Source organism: Zingiber officinale, chromosome 8A, assembly GCF_018446385.1.
Source record: "Zingiber officinale cultivar Zhangliang chromosome 8A, Zo_v1.1, whole genome shotgun sequence".
In the NCBI taxonomy this organism is placed as follows: domain Eukaryota; kingdom Viridiplantae; phylum Streptophyta; class Magnoliopsida; order Zingiberales; family Zingiberaceae; genus Zingiber; species Zingiber officinale.
In genome coordinates, this window is record NC_056000.1 from 102465194 (window position 1) to 102479879 (window position 14686).

At 41.0% G+C, this 14686-nt stretch overlaps 1 non-coding gene across 1 annotated transcript; it reads left to right on the plus strand.

Moving 5' to 3' along the window:
* Window positions 1-2195: 2195 nt before the first annotated feature.
* On the plus strand, window positions 2196-2301 carry LOC122013176. Its single transcript, XR_006120507.1, has one exon. It is a non-coding gene; the product is annotated as a small nucleolar RNA R71 (small nucleolar RNA).
* The last annotated feature ends 12385 nt before the right edge of the window (window positions 2302-14686 follow it).

The window sequence follows — 14686 nt, forward strand, 5'->3', positions numbered from 1 at the left end:
CATGACCCGTCCAGACTTCCACCCGATTCGTGACACCAGGATTTCAACCTAGGGTTACCACCCCTTAGGATTTTTGCCCGAAGCTCCAACTCGTCAAGACTTCCCGCATAGGGTTACCACCCCCTATGACCTAGGGTTACCACCCCCTAGGGTTGCCCCCTTACCTAACCACAGCTAGGACTTTCCTGAAACACTCTATCATACACATTAGATAACAATTAAACTTAACTCTGAATCCCTTTACCATTATCAAAACTTGAGTTCGATCGTCGGATGCTTCCGCACCAACATAGCATGATCCCCAATTAATCGAAAAATCATAGTTAATCTCAGAACTAGTTTTGAACCCTTCAACGGCTACAATGAGTCATGCATCATTCCTTTCACTCATCTTATTGTAAGGAACTAGGGCGCTAAATATGCAGAAAGCGTAGCGTTAAACATCTAGTTCCTATCAGAAGATCCATGCGAAGGAAGAAAACATATACTAAGTTTTAACATGATAGAGAGTTATACCTTAGATGCGTGTACTTGATCTCCCAACAGCTAGGATCTCAGCACAATCATGTGTTCGTGCCTCTTTTGGTATCCACATGAACATAAGAAAATAGAGAAGACAAACATTCAAGGTTGTGTAAGCAGGCCTCTAATGAGTTTCGGCCAGATAAAGAGAGGAGAAGAAGAAGAATGAATTCACACTCAAGAATGAGAGAAAAATACTTTTGTACTTCATTCAATAAAATACTTAATGAGCATTGATTCACTTAATGAGACTTAATGAGCATTAACACTCCATTAAGGCCATTTTTTGAACTCTTCATTTTTTAATTCAATTTCAAAATTGAATGAATTTCAAAAATAACTCTTCTAATGTTTTATTAATCTCCATTAATCCTTTTTAGTGAATGAATTAACTTGTCTAACTCAAGTCTAATTCAAATTAGATTGAATCCATATGGTTGGATTCACTTGAGTCTAACTCAATGATTCTAATCTGGATATATCAATCATCTCATAATTGACTCTTAGAGCTAATACTAACACTTATACCCACTTGGTTCAAGACATGGTCTATGTGTCTGCTCCCACTAAGTTGATTATGTCACACCTAGCTCAAGTAATACTTCCTTATTCTATAGATTTAAATGACTCGGACATGTGTATAAGAGTCTCATACTCTTAACATATGATGTTTTGACCAAAGACTTTGAGTAATAATCTTAACGAGTGGTCATAGGGTATATGTCTCCTCGCAAGGAGTGGTGAATCCTCTGTGAGCTATCCAAACACCTTTGGGTTCTTTGACTTATACCTAATCATCTTGGGTCCATACATCCAAGAGATGCTTGCTTAAGATGTTAAAGTATAAATCTCCATGACCAAGATGACTTGTATACCTCAAGTCGAAGGAAACTTGCACTCGAGTTGTAGTAAGAACTTCACATACATATCTATATATGTAGAGAACCATATGAAATCTTACAGCAAGTCACTCCAATGAACTAGTTACTATAACTACCATTCATGTTTAATTCCTAACATCCCAATGTCTCTAGTTAGGGAGAAACACCTGCTTAGCTGAACCAAGGAGTATAACACGTGCTAGTCTTACAAAATTGATGATGTCTGAATGCAGCAATTTGATGACTAGGGAAATTTCAATACTTTCATAATTGCACATGTAGAGATAATCACAAGTTGTGATCTAATCACAAATTCTAAAGTTATAAATTGTATTATGGATATTCAGTAAATGAGTTTAAGGCTATTCAAACATACAATATCTACTCAAATAGTGAATCTATATTTTTTAAATAAATAGTAAAATCATAAGGTGATTGCCTTAGGACATTCTCTCAAAATCTAACACACATGAATCACATACTCGTACAATTATGTTCACGATGTTGGTCTCCATAGACTCAAACTTCTTTGTTAAGACATCCATTTTTGCTAACAAAAGACTTATTGCATCAACATCATATTTCCCGGGTGCCTTAATTGGATTTCTAGGAAAAGAACTTTCACTTCTTTTTGATGCCCATTGATGATGGTTAAGAGTCATACTTTCTATTATTTCTGTGGCCTCATTGAGACTCTTGTTCATAAGAGCTCCTCCAGCCATAGAATCAAGAGATACCTTCGTATAATAATTAATCCCATTATAAAATGTGTGGATTACTAACCATTTTTCTAAACCATGATGAGGGCATGATCTAAGCATATTTTTAAATCTATCCCATGTTTCATAGAGAGATTTAGTGTCAGACTGTCTAAAGCTTGCAATTAAATTCCTCATATATGTTGTTTTACTAGGTGAGTAGAACTTATCAAGAAATAACTACTCACATTGTTCCCAAGATGTAATGTTATTTGTAGGTAAAGAAGAAAGCCATTGTTTTGCCCTATCCCTCAAAGAAAAGCCAAATAGGAGTAATCTGATTGCTTTAGCTAGTACTCCATTCATCTTCATCATTCCACATATTTCATAGAAAACCTCAAGGTGCTAGTTGGGATCCTCATGCGATCCTCCCCCAAATTGATGTTGTTGCATCATAGTTATTACAATAGGCTTTATCTCAAAATTATTAGCTTTGATAGATGGTCTAATAATGCTAGATCGGAGTCCTTAAGCATAAGGTACTGCATAATCCTTGAGAGATTTGTTTGTCATTTGAGATGCAGCTTGTTCTCCTTGTTGCTTCTGCAAGTTTTTTTCTCTGAAAAATTCTATCAATTTCAGGATCAAGGGGTAATAATTCTCCCACAGAATTAGATCTTCGCATACTAGAACAAAACTAAATTCAAATCCAAATTTACAAAAAAAATTGGAAAATGCATAAATTGAATTACAAAAAACGCAGTGTAGAAATTGGAAACAAAAATCACAGTGCAGAAAAGATTTTACAAAAATAAAAATAAGAAAACTATGAGGGAAATGAAAAATGAGAATTGCAGAAAATATTTACAAAAGTAAAAGAAAATAATCTTTAGACTAACTCAAGTGTTTATCCACTAATGTTATCACTACAACAAAAAAGCTCAAAGACAATGGATTTTATCCGTTGTCTTTGTCTTTCCAAAATCATTGTAACTAGTGGTGTTATTAAAGACCCCCCTTAATGACAATGGTTTTTAAACCATCTTCTTTTAATACTAACAATAACAGTTTTGTAGCGTTTAAAAACTGTTGTCCTTTATCGCTATAGACATCGCGATAGACAACAGTTTTAAACTATTGACATTTTATACCTAAGACAATAGTTTTGTAACTTTTAAAAACTATTGCCCTTTATCAAAGACAACAGTTTCACAATGCTTTTAAACTATTATATTTTTATACCAAAGACAATAGTTTTATAATGTTTAAAACCCGTTATCTTTCTTAAGGACCCAATGGTTCAACAATAGTCTTAAATCGTTGTATTTAATTACTGTTCATAACAATTTAATAACTCTGTATTGATTAGAAAGAGCATTGATAACATTTAAATACCACCAATATATAATCAAACACTAGTAATTTCACAAACACACAAATGTATACTAATAATTTCAGAAAACATAAAATGTCAAACTCTAGATAGAGTACAATAGAGAAACTCCAGATAAAATACAATACTGAAACTCTAGACTACAACAAAGTTTGAAGTTCAACTCCAGTCTACAAACTCTAGTCTACAAAGTTGCAGAATAAAAGGCTATGATTATAGTTCAACTCCAGAAATATAACAACGTTTGTGTGTCCAACTCAAGTGTACAAACTCCAGTGAACTCCAGCTCCAACTCTAGTCCTATGCAAGAGTGCCCTTCTCCAATTCTAGACCATCTCTAGTTGCTATAGAAAACCATAACATTAGATGTATAAAACTTAATAGGATAGGAATATAAAAAGGGAAATTTATAAGCAAATAACCATACATTATCAGATGTATAGAGAGAAAACAAAAGATACATTAGTAAATAAATCTTATCCTGCATACAGAAATTTAGAGTTGTGATATCATTTGAGAACTATCATCCATAGCCCATAGGATATTATTTGAGAACTATCATCCAATTCAAGCGGAGCTTTAAGCTAGTATACATGGCATTAGCATTGAAGTTGTCGATGTATAGCAAAAAAGTTACTAAGTTAATACATGTCTAGGGGACCATATCCAGGGACTATCATTTTAACCAAGAGAGATTTTAACTGATTTACACATGGCAATAACATTACCATTTTTTTTACTTGCAAAAAGTAATGATGTAAATTCACATTTCATTCGCCTATATTGAGAGAGAACCATCATGAGTGCATTTATTTTGAGCTCATATCTTTACAAAACTAACCTCTCTCACTCCTTAATTCAAGGTTCTACATTTTAAAAACCTATTCTCATTTATTATCATTTGTATATGTCACGCCCCAGCGGAGTCCCTGTCCGAGAAAATTTCGGCATCATCTCCCCTGTACGGTGGACAATCTGAAACTTTTCTACATCCTCATATACCTCAGCCACAGGCGGCTGGAATAATAAAAACAATAAAATACAACCACACATACATCCACGCAGTTTATATATAAGTACACAGATCAGTAATATCATGACTCGAAAACAACCCTACTCCACTACACTCGTAAAGCTCAAATCCGACAAATAAACCAACTTACCACTTCTGCCATCTAAGCAGACATGTAGTAAAAGCAAATCCAAAACCAAATCCATCGACACCACAAAATCCATAAAATGTCCAAGTATCATCAAACAAAAACAGAATCTAAAACAAATTTAGCATAGTCTATGTAAGCAAAACCAAAAGTCCAATAATATCCTCGAGGTCTACAGGGGACTAGCGACTGGAACTCTCTCCTGACAGCATCAACCTGAAAATATCAACAATGGAGGCGGGGTGAGTCCAACACTCAGCAGGTACAACTGATATACAAAGTAAGGAAATAACACCTAGCACTAATCATGCGTACAGTCTCCTGATGCAATAAAGGTAAATGCAAACTGAAGTAAACAGGAGAATACTGTACTAACCAGGACCTGGGTATAAAGACAACAGTCCAAGAGATATGGAAATCCTGTATGCATGTCAAACATAGGTATCCAAACAATATGCAGCATATAAATGCAGCAAGCACAAACACAAGTAATAAATGCATCATGCATATGATGCCAATGATGCGTCCTGGTCACCCCTGACGCCAGTCGATCATCTCACACACAATAGTGAGGCCGAGTGGGTAGGGCTGTGACAACCGTGCACTCTTTCGTCACTACTCCTGATGAGTTACCGAGTGGACGGGATGCTGTCGCAGTACACATATCCTCCTACCCCAAATCATAAATGGGGGAGCGCAATGCTCTCATCTCCCGGTACACAATGACGGGGAGGAATCCCTGCCGGATAACACGTTGTGTCACACAACCCATGAGCGGACCAACGGTGCTTAGCAGAGTCCCTGCTGCAACACACTCTGCCTGAATCGACCACTAACCCATGAGTGGTGGTGTGTGCAAATCCATGTAACTGGCGATGTGCTCACAATAATGGAGCGAACTATCGCACAGCATGCAATCATGCAAATGGTGCATGACACTAACCACAACATATCCTGACCTAATCCATATATATATAAAAGTGCACCATAGGTCAACAAATCAAATCAAATCAAAGGTACACAGAATGTATAAAACCTAGGTCCTGAACATGGTGAAGCATGGTATATCACTACCCCTACAAGCATGTATAAACAGGTAAAGTATACATGAGATGCAAACCAATCAATCAATCAAGCATATATCAAGTTTTGGGTAGTGATTAACCGAAACAGAATGAGAAACATAATTAATGCAATTTGTTAAATTCACTACTATGTATATCAAATGACATAAGTCAAAAGTACCCACCTCCGATAAAAGAAAGGTCCAATCTAGTAATCAAGATACTCGTCGAGATACCGTCCCGAATCAAAGTCCTGTGTCGAACATATAGATATATTTTATTTAGCTACAATTCAAACGAATTTAAATAGCTTAATAAAATCCACGAACTAAATCAGGGAAAACCCTATTTAACATAACCAATTGCCTACCCAAAATTAAATCTAACCATTGACTAAGGTTAATGGTCTTAACCCCAATCGTTCCATTAGATTCATTTAAAACCAACTCAATCTACAACAAGGATCCGCCATCAATGTATCATCCTATAACCAAATTAGGTACGTATCAATTCATACATAAAACACATTTTCACCTCAAATCACAGCTGGAGAAGATTCGCTGTTGCAGCACAGTAGACAAAGTTGCTGCCAATAATCCTATCTGGAGCGAGGTGGAACCGTTACCTAGCAAGTCAGCCCTTTCAAATCATCACCTAAACAAATCAAACGTCTAATTCACAGTGGGTACATGCTCAACCATGCAAGACCAAATCAAGGCTCACCTTGGGGGTCTGATCACCTTACTCACTGTCTGCACTTCACAGCAACCCGAGGCTGAGATCCAGCACTAGAAGAGCAGTGTAGCACAAAGGGAAACAGGGGCACAGAGAAGAAGAAGTCGGCGTCGACTCCACTTCAAGAAGTAGGCAGTGGCTAGGGCTGAGGAATGCAAAGCTGTGGCCACCGGAGAGAGATGGTGGTCGTGGGTTTTCGGCTAGGGCACGCGGCTGGACGAGGGCAGAGGGTGTCCGAGGAGAGGAAATCAGCGTCAGGGCTCGCTACACTGTGGTGGTCGATGCTGGGGCACCAGAGGTGAGGCGCTGCTCCGTGCGTCGCCGGCGACAGTGGCGTCGGGTCGGAGTGGCGGCGACGCTGCTAGGGATCGGCTCCGGCGCTCGAAAGAGGAAGAAGAAAGGTCTCGGTGGCTGGCGGCTAGGGCACAGGGAAAAGGTGGCGCCATGAGGAGATCGGAGAGGGCGCCGGTGCGGGCAGTGGAGAAAAAAATTGTCAGCGCCGGTTAGGGCTAGGAGTCGGCGACGGGGAAGAAGAAGGGAAGAGGGTGCGCGGATAAAAGAATCGGGCACGCACAGTATGGGGAGGAAAAGAAAATAAATAAGAAAAAGAGAAAAGAAATAAATAAATAAATCTTTTCCTCACTTAAATGGGTAGCCTAAACAGGCTTTCCCGGAACCCAAATTTTATCCCCGTTAACTAGTCCATACGAGCTCCGAAAAATTTTCAAAAATTCCATAAAATTCTCTTATTAATATTCGCCTATTTTCAGTATTTTACATTCTCCCCCACTAATAAAAATTTGGTCCCCAAATTTCATTATCTACCATCAGCAAACACTAACAACAGGTAAAGCGTATAAATGCTGAACGGTGAATAAATCACATACCTTAAGTTAAAAGGTGGGGATATCGAACTCGGATTGTATCCTCAAGCTCCCAAGTAGCCTCCTCGTCCGAATGATGCTGCCATCCGACTTTAACCAGCCGGATAGTCTTGTTCCGCAACTGACGCTCTTTCCGGTCGAGAATCCGTACCGGAACCTCCTCATATGTAATGTCAGGCTGAACTGGAACTGGAATATCTGCCAGCACATGTGTCGGGTCATGTACGTATCTCCTCAACATCGATACGTGGAACACATCGTGAATGCCTGCCAGGAACGGTGGTAGTGCCAGTCGGTAAGCTACCGCTCCGATCCTCTCCAAGATCTCGAAAGGGCCAATGTACCGTGGAGTTAGCTTACCTCTGAGGCCAAATCTCTTCACCCCTTTCATGGGTGAAACTCGCAGAAATACATGGTCGCCAACAGAGAACTCTAGTGGTCTGCGTCTCCGATCAGAGTAACTCTTCTGGCGATCCTGTGCCTCTGACATCCTCCGTCTGATAGTACGGACCAACTCTGCATCCTGCTGAACTCTATGAGGTCCCAACAACTGGGCCTCTCCAACCTCATCCCAGAGGACGGGTGTCAGACAAGGTCTACCATACAACGCCTCAAACGGTGCCATCTGGATAGCCGAATGAAAGCTGTTGTTGTAAGCAAACTCTACTAATGGCAGATGACCCTCCCAACTGCCTCCAAAATCCATAACACATGACCTCAGCAGTTCCTCTAAAGTCTGAATGGTCCGCTCTGACTGTCCATCTGTCTGTGGATGGAAGGCTGTACTGAAACGGAGCTGTGTGCCCAAGGCCTGCTGCAGACTCTGCCAGAAACGAGATGTAAACCGTGGATCTCTATCCGAAATGATACTCAACGGAACACCATGTAGTCTGATAATCTCCCGACAATACAGATCTGCTAATCGATCCAGGGAATCAGTCCTCCGGATCGCTAAGAAGTGCGCGGATTTGGTTAATCGATCAACGATTACCCAAATCGTGTCATGACCTCGTCGTGTCCTCGGCAAACCCACCACAAAGTCCATGGTAATGTGATCCCACTTCCACTCAGGAATAGGAATCCGCTGAAGTAATCCTGCAGGTCTCTGGTGTTCAGCGTTCACCTGCTGACAGACAAGACATCTAGCTACGAAATCCGCGACGTCTTTCTTCATGCCGTTCCACCAATAGGAACGCCTCAAGTCTCGATACATACGAGTCCCGCCTGGATGGATCACAAATCGAGAGCGATGAGCCTCCTGAAGTAGCTCCTGTAAGACCGGATGAGACTGAGGTACGCATAATCTGCCTCAGAAGTATATAATACCCTCCTCATCTCGTGTGAACTCGGTCTGCTGCCCGGAAGCTATCTAACTGCCAATAAACTGCAAATGTTGATCACTGGCCTGGGCCTCTCGGATCTTCATCCTGATCGACGACTGAGCAGCCATGGTAACAAGAATACCCTGCTCTGTCGGTCCCTGCTCCTCAAGATCTAACTCAGAGAAACCCTGAATCAAGTCTATGACTGAAATTCGGTGGCAAGCCAAAGTCCCTCTGGACTTCCTGCTGAGTGCATCTGCAACCACATTAGCTTTCCCTGGGTGGTAGCTAATGGTACAATCATAGTCCTTCAGGAACTCCATCCATCTCCTCTGTCGGAGATTAAGCTCCTTCTGAGTGAAAATATATTTGAGACTCTTATGATCAGTGAGAATCTCAAATGTGATACCGTATAAATGATGTCACCAAAGCTTCAGAGCAAAAATGATGGCAGCTAACTCCAAGTCATGAACTGGGTAGTTCTTCTCATGCTCCTTCAGCTGACGAGAAGCATAAGAGACTACTCTGCCGTGTTGCATCAGAACAGCGCCCAAACCCTGAAGAGAAGCGTCGGTGTAGAGTACAAATCCATCCTCTCCAGAAGGTAAAACCAAAACTGGAGCCGACACTAATCTCCGCTTCAGCTCCTGAAAGCTGGTCTCGCAATCCTCAGACCACATGAACTTCACGCCTTTCCTGGTAAGGCGTGTCAGCGGCATAGCAATACGCGAGAAACCCTCGACGAAACGTCGGTAATATCCGACCAATCCCAGAAAACTGCGGATCTCCTGAACTGACTTCGGCTGCTCCCAACTGGTGACAGCCTCGATCTTCTGAGGATCAACTGAAATACCTCTGCTAGAAATCACGTGTCCCAGAAAACCGACTGAGGAAAGCCAGAACGCACACTTGCTGAACTTCGCGTACAGCTGCTGTCGTCGAAGAATCTCCAAAACTGTACGAAGATGCTGTGCGTGCGTGCTCCTCCTCGGAACGAGAGTAGACCAATATGTCATCAATGAAGACGATAACAAACTGATCCAAATACTCCAGAAAGATGCGGTTCATCAAGTCCATAAACACCGCTGGAGCATTGGTAAGCCCAAATGGCATTACCAAAAACTCATAATGACCGTATCTGGTACGGAAAGCTGTCTTCTGAATATCTGAGTCTCTGACTCTCAGCTGATAATATCCGGATCACAGATCAATCTTAGAATACACTGATGTACCTTTGAGCTGATCAAACAAATCCTCGATCCATGGTAAAGGATATTTATTTCTGACGGTAACTGCATTCAACTGTCTGTAGTCAATACATAACCTCATGGTGCCATCCTTTTTCTTGACAAATAATACCGGAGAACCCCATGGAGAAACACTAGGGCGAATAAATCCCCTATCCAAAAGCTCCTGGAGTTGAACCTTCAGCTCGTTCAACTCTTTTGGTGCCATACGATACGGAGCTTTTGATGCCGGTGCGGTCCCCGGAATCAGCTCAATAGCGAACTCCACTTGCCTTCTGGGAGGCAGACCTGGAAGCTCCTTTGGAAACACATCTGGGTACTCCCGTACAACAGGAACGTCGGAGAGCTGCGAACTACTGCTGTCCTCAGTACTGATCAAAGATAACAGAAAACCCTGACAGTCATGTGACAACAGCTTCTGAGCCTGAATCGTCGAAATGATCGATATGCCGTCATCTCTAATGCCAGTGAAATCCCACGAGGGTTGGTTCAGAGGTCGGAATGTGACCACCCTCGTTTGGCAATCAACCGTGACATTATATGCAGACAACCAATCCATGCCAAGGATAATGTCGAACGCGACCATTTCCAGTACTAAAAAAAAAATCAACCATGAGTATCTATATATATATAGATCGCTCTCTTGTTTAATCTAATCTTGGGATTTTATTTGGATTTGTATGTGTTATGCAGCCTAGACGATAACAGAACATGGTCTCTGTTATGTCTGAATTAACCATGACAACCTAACAAATTCATTGACTGAAGACGAACAAATCAACAACACAACAACCCATTTTCTTCATGGATTAATAAACTAGAACCATCAAGTGAAAAAAAAAAATTTAACAGTAGCCTACCATAACCAAATATCAACCTCAATAATTAACGGTTTCAGCTGGCATACAAACCTTACAGTGGCTGCCAATAGAGAGAGAGATTTACTACCAATTGCTCAATCAGCATGCCACGCTTCCCGTTAGCCGACGCCAGTGATCTTTCTATGTCTTATGCATCCCTAGTTGGAATTCCAAATAGCTGATTTTTTCTGAATGTGTGACCTTATATGACTTTTAAACTTCAACAGCTACCTAATTCAGATTGCAAGCATTCAAATATGAATGTTGCTGTAATAATCATTATCTGGCCTCTTTTGACAAAGTTGGTATCTCATTGCAAACTTGACAGTTGATGTAAATCAAGACAGATATTTACTACTGCTTTGATGTCTTTAACTTAACCCTTGATCACTTATTTTTGGTGATTGAACGTTAACAGAATAACAATAGAGTTAGATAAATGAGAATGTTAAGGCTACTTTAAATATAACTACTCAAACTTCGCCAGCAATTATACTGTAGCATTCTTGGAATTGACACTATCTAAGGATGGTAACTAATTGTTTGGCAATGGTTACATGTACAGACTAAACCTGTTCCATTGGGACACTTGACATATTCCTGAATTTGATCCAAACTCACAATTTTGACATGTCATTATCTATATATCTAAGCTTCAAACATGAACATTTGTTTTTGTTTGTTTTGTCCTTTCCTTATAGAATATAAGGTGAGACATGATGCAACTGTAAAATTGTTATTGAGTGATCTTTGACATAGATTCGAGTGTTGAAACCAGTCTCATGTTAAGTAAGGTAAGATTATGTATCATAGGAAATTCCTCATGCAGAATCAGCTTCGAGACATACAAGTTGTCATTAGAATACCCTTCATATTCAGTAATTCGTTTATCTTGTTTTCTATTCTTTTGGTCCACAATAAGAAAAACATTCCCTCATTACTAAACATATCTCTTATGACCAATAAGAATATCTATGCTATCCCAGTATTAAATATAGGTACCAAAATTATAAAATTAATCATACCTATTTGCCATCTGGAGATGTTCCGTCGCTGTCCAGTCCTCAAATTGACCTCAAAATTCTGAACGAGAAAATCACCGGAAATCCATATAAATCCGAAACATAACCATAACGAAAATCTGAAAATGCCCAGTTTGACTCGCAAACTTAGGCTAGCACAATATATCCAGAATACTAAAAGCAGGTATCACACCCTGCTCTGATACCAATAAATTGGTATCAGATAAATCTCGAAAATCCAACACACGGAAACCCAACAAGTATCGCCAAACTTTGGCGCTCTGATACCATATCAATATGTATCAGGTTATCTCAAATATCCAAAATACGAAAACAACGATCGTAAAACTTAAGCTCTGATACCACTAAATTGTCACGCCCCATAGGAGTCCCTATCCGAGAAAATTTCGACAGCATCTTCCCTGTACGGTGGACAATCTGAAACTTTTCTACATCCTCATATACCTCAGCCACAGGCGGCTGGAATAATAAAAAGAATAAAATACAACCACACATACATCCACGCAGTTTATATATAAGTACACAGATCAGTAATATCATGACTCGAAAACAACCCTATTCCACTACACTCGTAAAGCTCAAATCCGACAAATAAACCAACTTACCTCTTCTGTCATCTAAGCAGGCATGTAGTAAAAGCAAATCCAAAACCAAATCCATCGACTTCACAAAATCCATACAATGTCCAAGTATCATCAAACAAGAATAGAATCTAAAACAAATTTAGCATAGTCTATGTAAGAAAAACCAAAAGTCCAATAATATCCTCGAGGTCTGCAGGGGACTAGCGACTGGAACTCTCTCCTAACAGCATCAACCTTAAAATATCAACAATGGAGGCGGGGTGAGTCCAACACTCAGCAGGTACAACTGATATACAAAGTAAGGAAATAACACCTAGCACTAATCATGCGTACAGTCTCCTGATGTAATAAAGGTAAATGCAAACTGAAGTAAACATGAGAATACTGTACTAACCAGGACCTGGGTATAAAGACAAGCAGTCCGAGAGATATGGAAATCCTGTATGCATGTCAAACATAGGTATCCAAACAATATGCAGCATATAAATGCAGCAAGAACAAACACAAGTAATAAATGCATCATGCATATGATGCCAATGATACGTCCTGGTCACCCCTGACGCCAGTCGATCATCTCACACACAATAGTGAGGCCGAGTGGGTAGGGCTATGACAACCGTGCACTCTGTCGTCACTACTCCTGATGAGTGACCGAGTGGATGGGATGCTGTCGGAGTACACCTATCCTTCTACCCCAAATCATAAATGGGGGAGCGCAATGCTCTCATCTCCCGGTACACAATGACGGGGAGGAATCCCTGCCGGATAACACGTTGTGTCACACTACCCATGAGCAGACCAACGGTGCCTAGCAGAGTCCCTGGTGCAACACACTCTGCCTGAATCGACCACTAACCCATGAGTGGTGGTGTGTGCAAATCCATGTAACTGGCGATGTGCTCACAATAATGGAGCGAACTATCGCACAACATGCAATCATGCAAATGGTGCATGACACTAACCACAACATATCCTGACCTAATCCATATATATATAAAAGTGCACCATAGGTCAACAAATCAAATCAAATCAAAGGTACACAGAATGTATAAAACCTAGGTCCTGAACATGGTGAAGCATGGTATATCACTACCCCTACAAGCATGTATAAACAGGTAAAGTATACATGAGATGCAAACCAATCAATCAATCAAGCATATATCAAGTTTTGGGTAGTGATTAACCGAAACAGAATGAGAAACATAATTAATGCAATTTGTTAAATTCACTACTATGTATATCAAATGACATAAGTCAAAAGTACCCGCCTCCGATAAAAGAAAGGTCCAATCTGGTAATCAAGATACTCGTCGAGATACCGTCCCGAATCAAAGTCCTGTGTCGAACATATAGATATATTTTATTTAGCTACAATTCAAATGAATTTAAATAGCTTAATAAAATCCACGAACTAAATCAGGGAAACCCCTAATTAACATAACCAATTGCCTACGCAAAATTAAATCTAACCATTGACTAAGGTTAATGGTCTTAACCCCAATCGTTCCATTAGATTCATTTAAAACTAACTAAATCTACAACAAGGATCCGCCATTAATGTATCATCCTATAACCAAATTAGGTACGTATCAATTCATACATAAAACACATTTCACCTTAAATCACAGCTGGAGAAGATTCGCTGTTGCAGCACAGTAGACAAAGTTGCTGCCAATAATCCTATCTGGAGCGAGGTGGAACCGTTGCCTAGCAAGTCAGCCCTTTCAAATCATCACCTAGACAAATCAAACGTCTAATTCACTGTGCGTACATGCTCAACCATGCAAGACCAAATCAAGGCTCACCTTGGGGGTCTGATCACCTTACTCACTGTCTGCACTTCACAGCAACCCGAGGCTGAGATCCAGCGCTGGAAGGGCAGTGTAGCACAAAGGGAAACAGGGGCACAGAGAAGAAGAAGTCGGCGTCGACTCCACTTCAAGAAGTAGGCAGTGGCTAGGGCTGAGGAATGCAAAGCTGTGGCCACCGGAGAGAGATGGTGGCCGTGGGTTTCCGGCTAGGGCACGCGGCTGGACGAGGGCAGAGGGTGTCGGAGGAGAGGAAATCAGCGTCGGGGCTCGCTACACTGTGGTGGTCGATGCTGGGGCACCAGAGGTGAGGCGCTGCTCCGTGTGTCGCCGGCGACAGTGGCGTCGGGTTGGAGTGGCGGCGACGCTGCTAGGGATCGGCTCCGGCGCTCGAAAGAGGAAGAAGAAAGGTCTCGGTGGCTGGCGGCTAGGGCACAGGGAAAAGGTGGCGCCGTGAGGAGATCGGAGAGGGCGCCGGTGCGGGC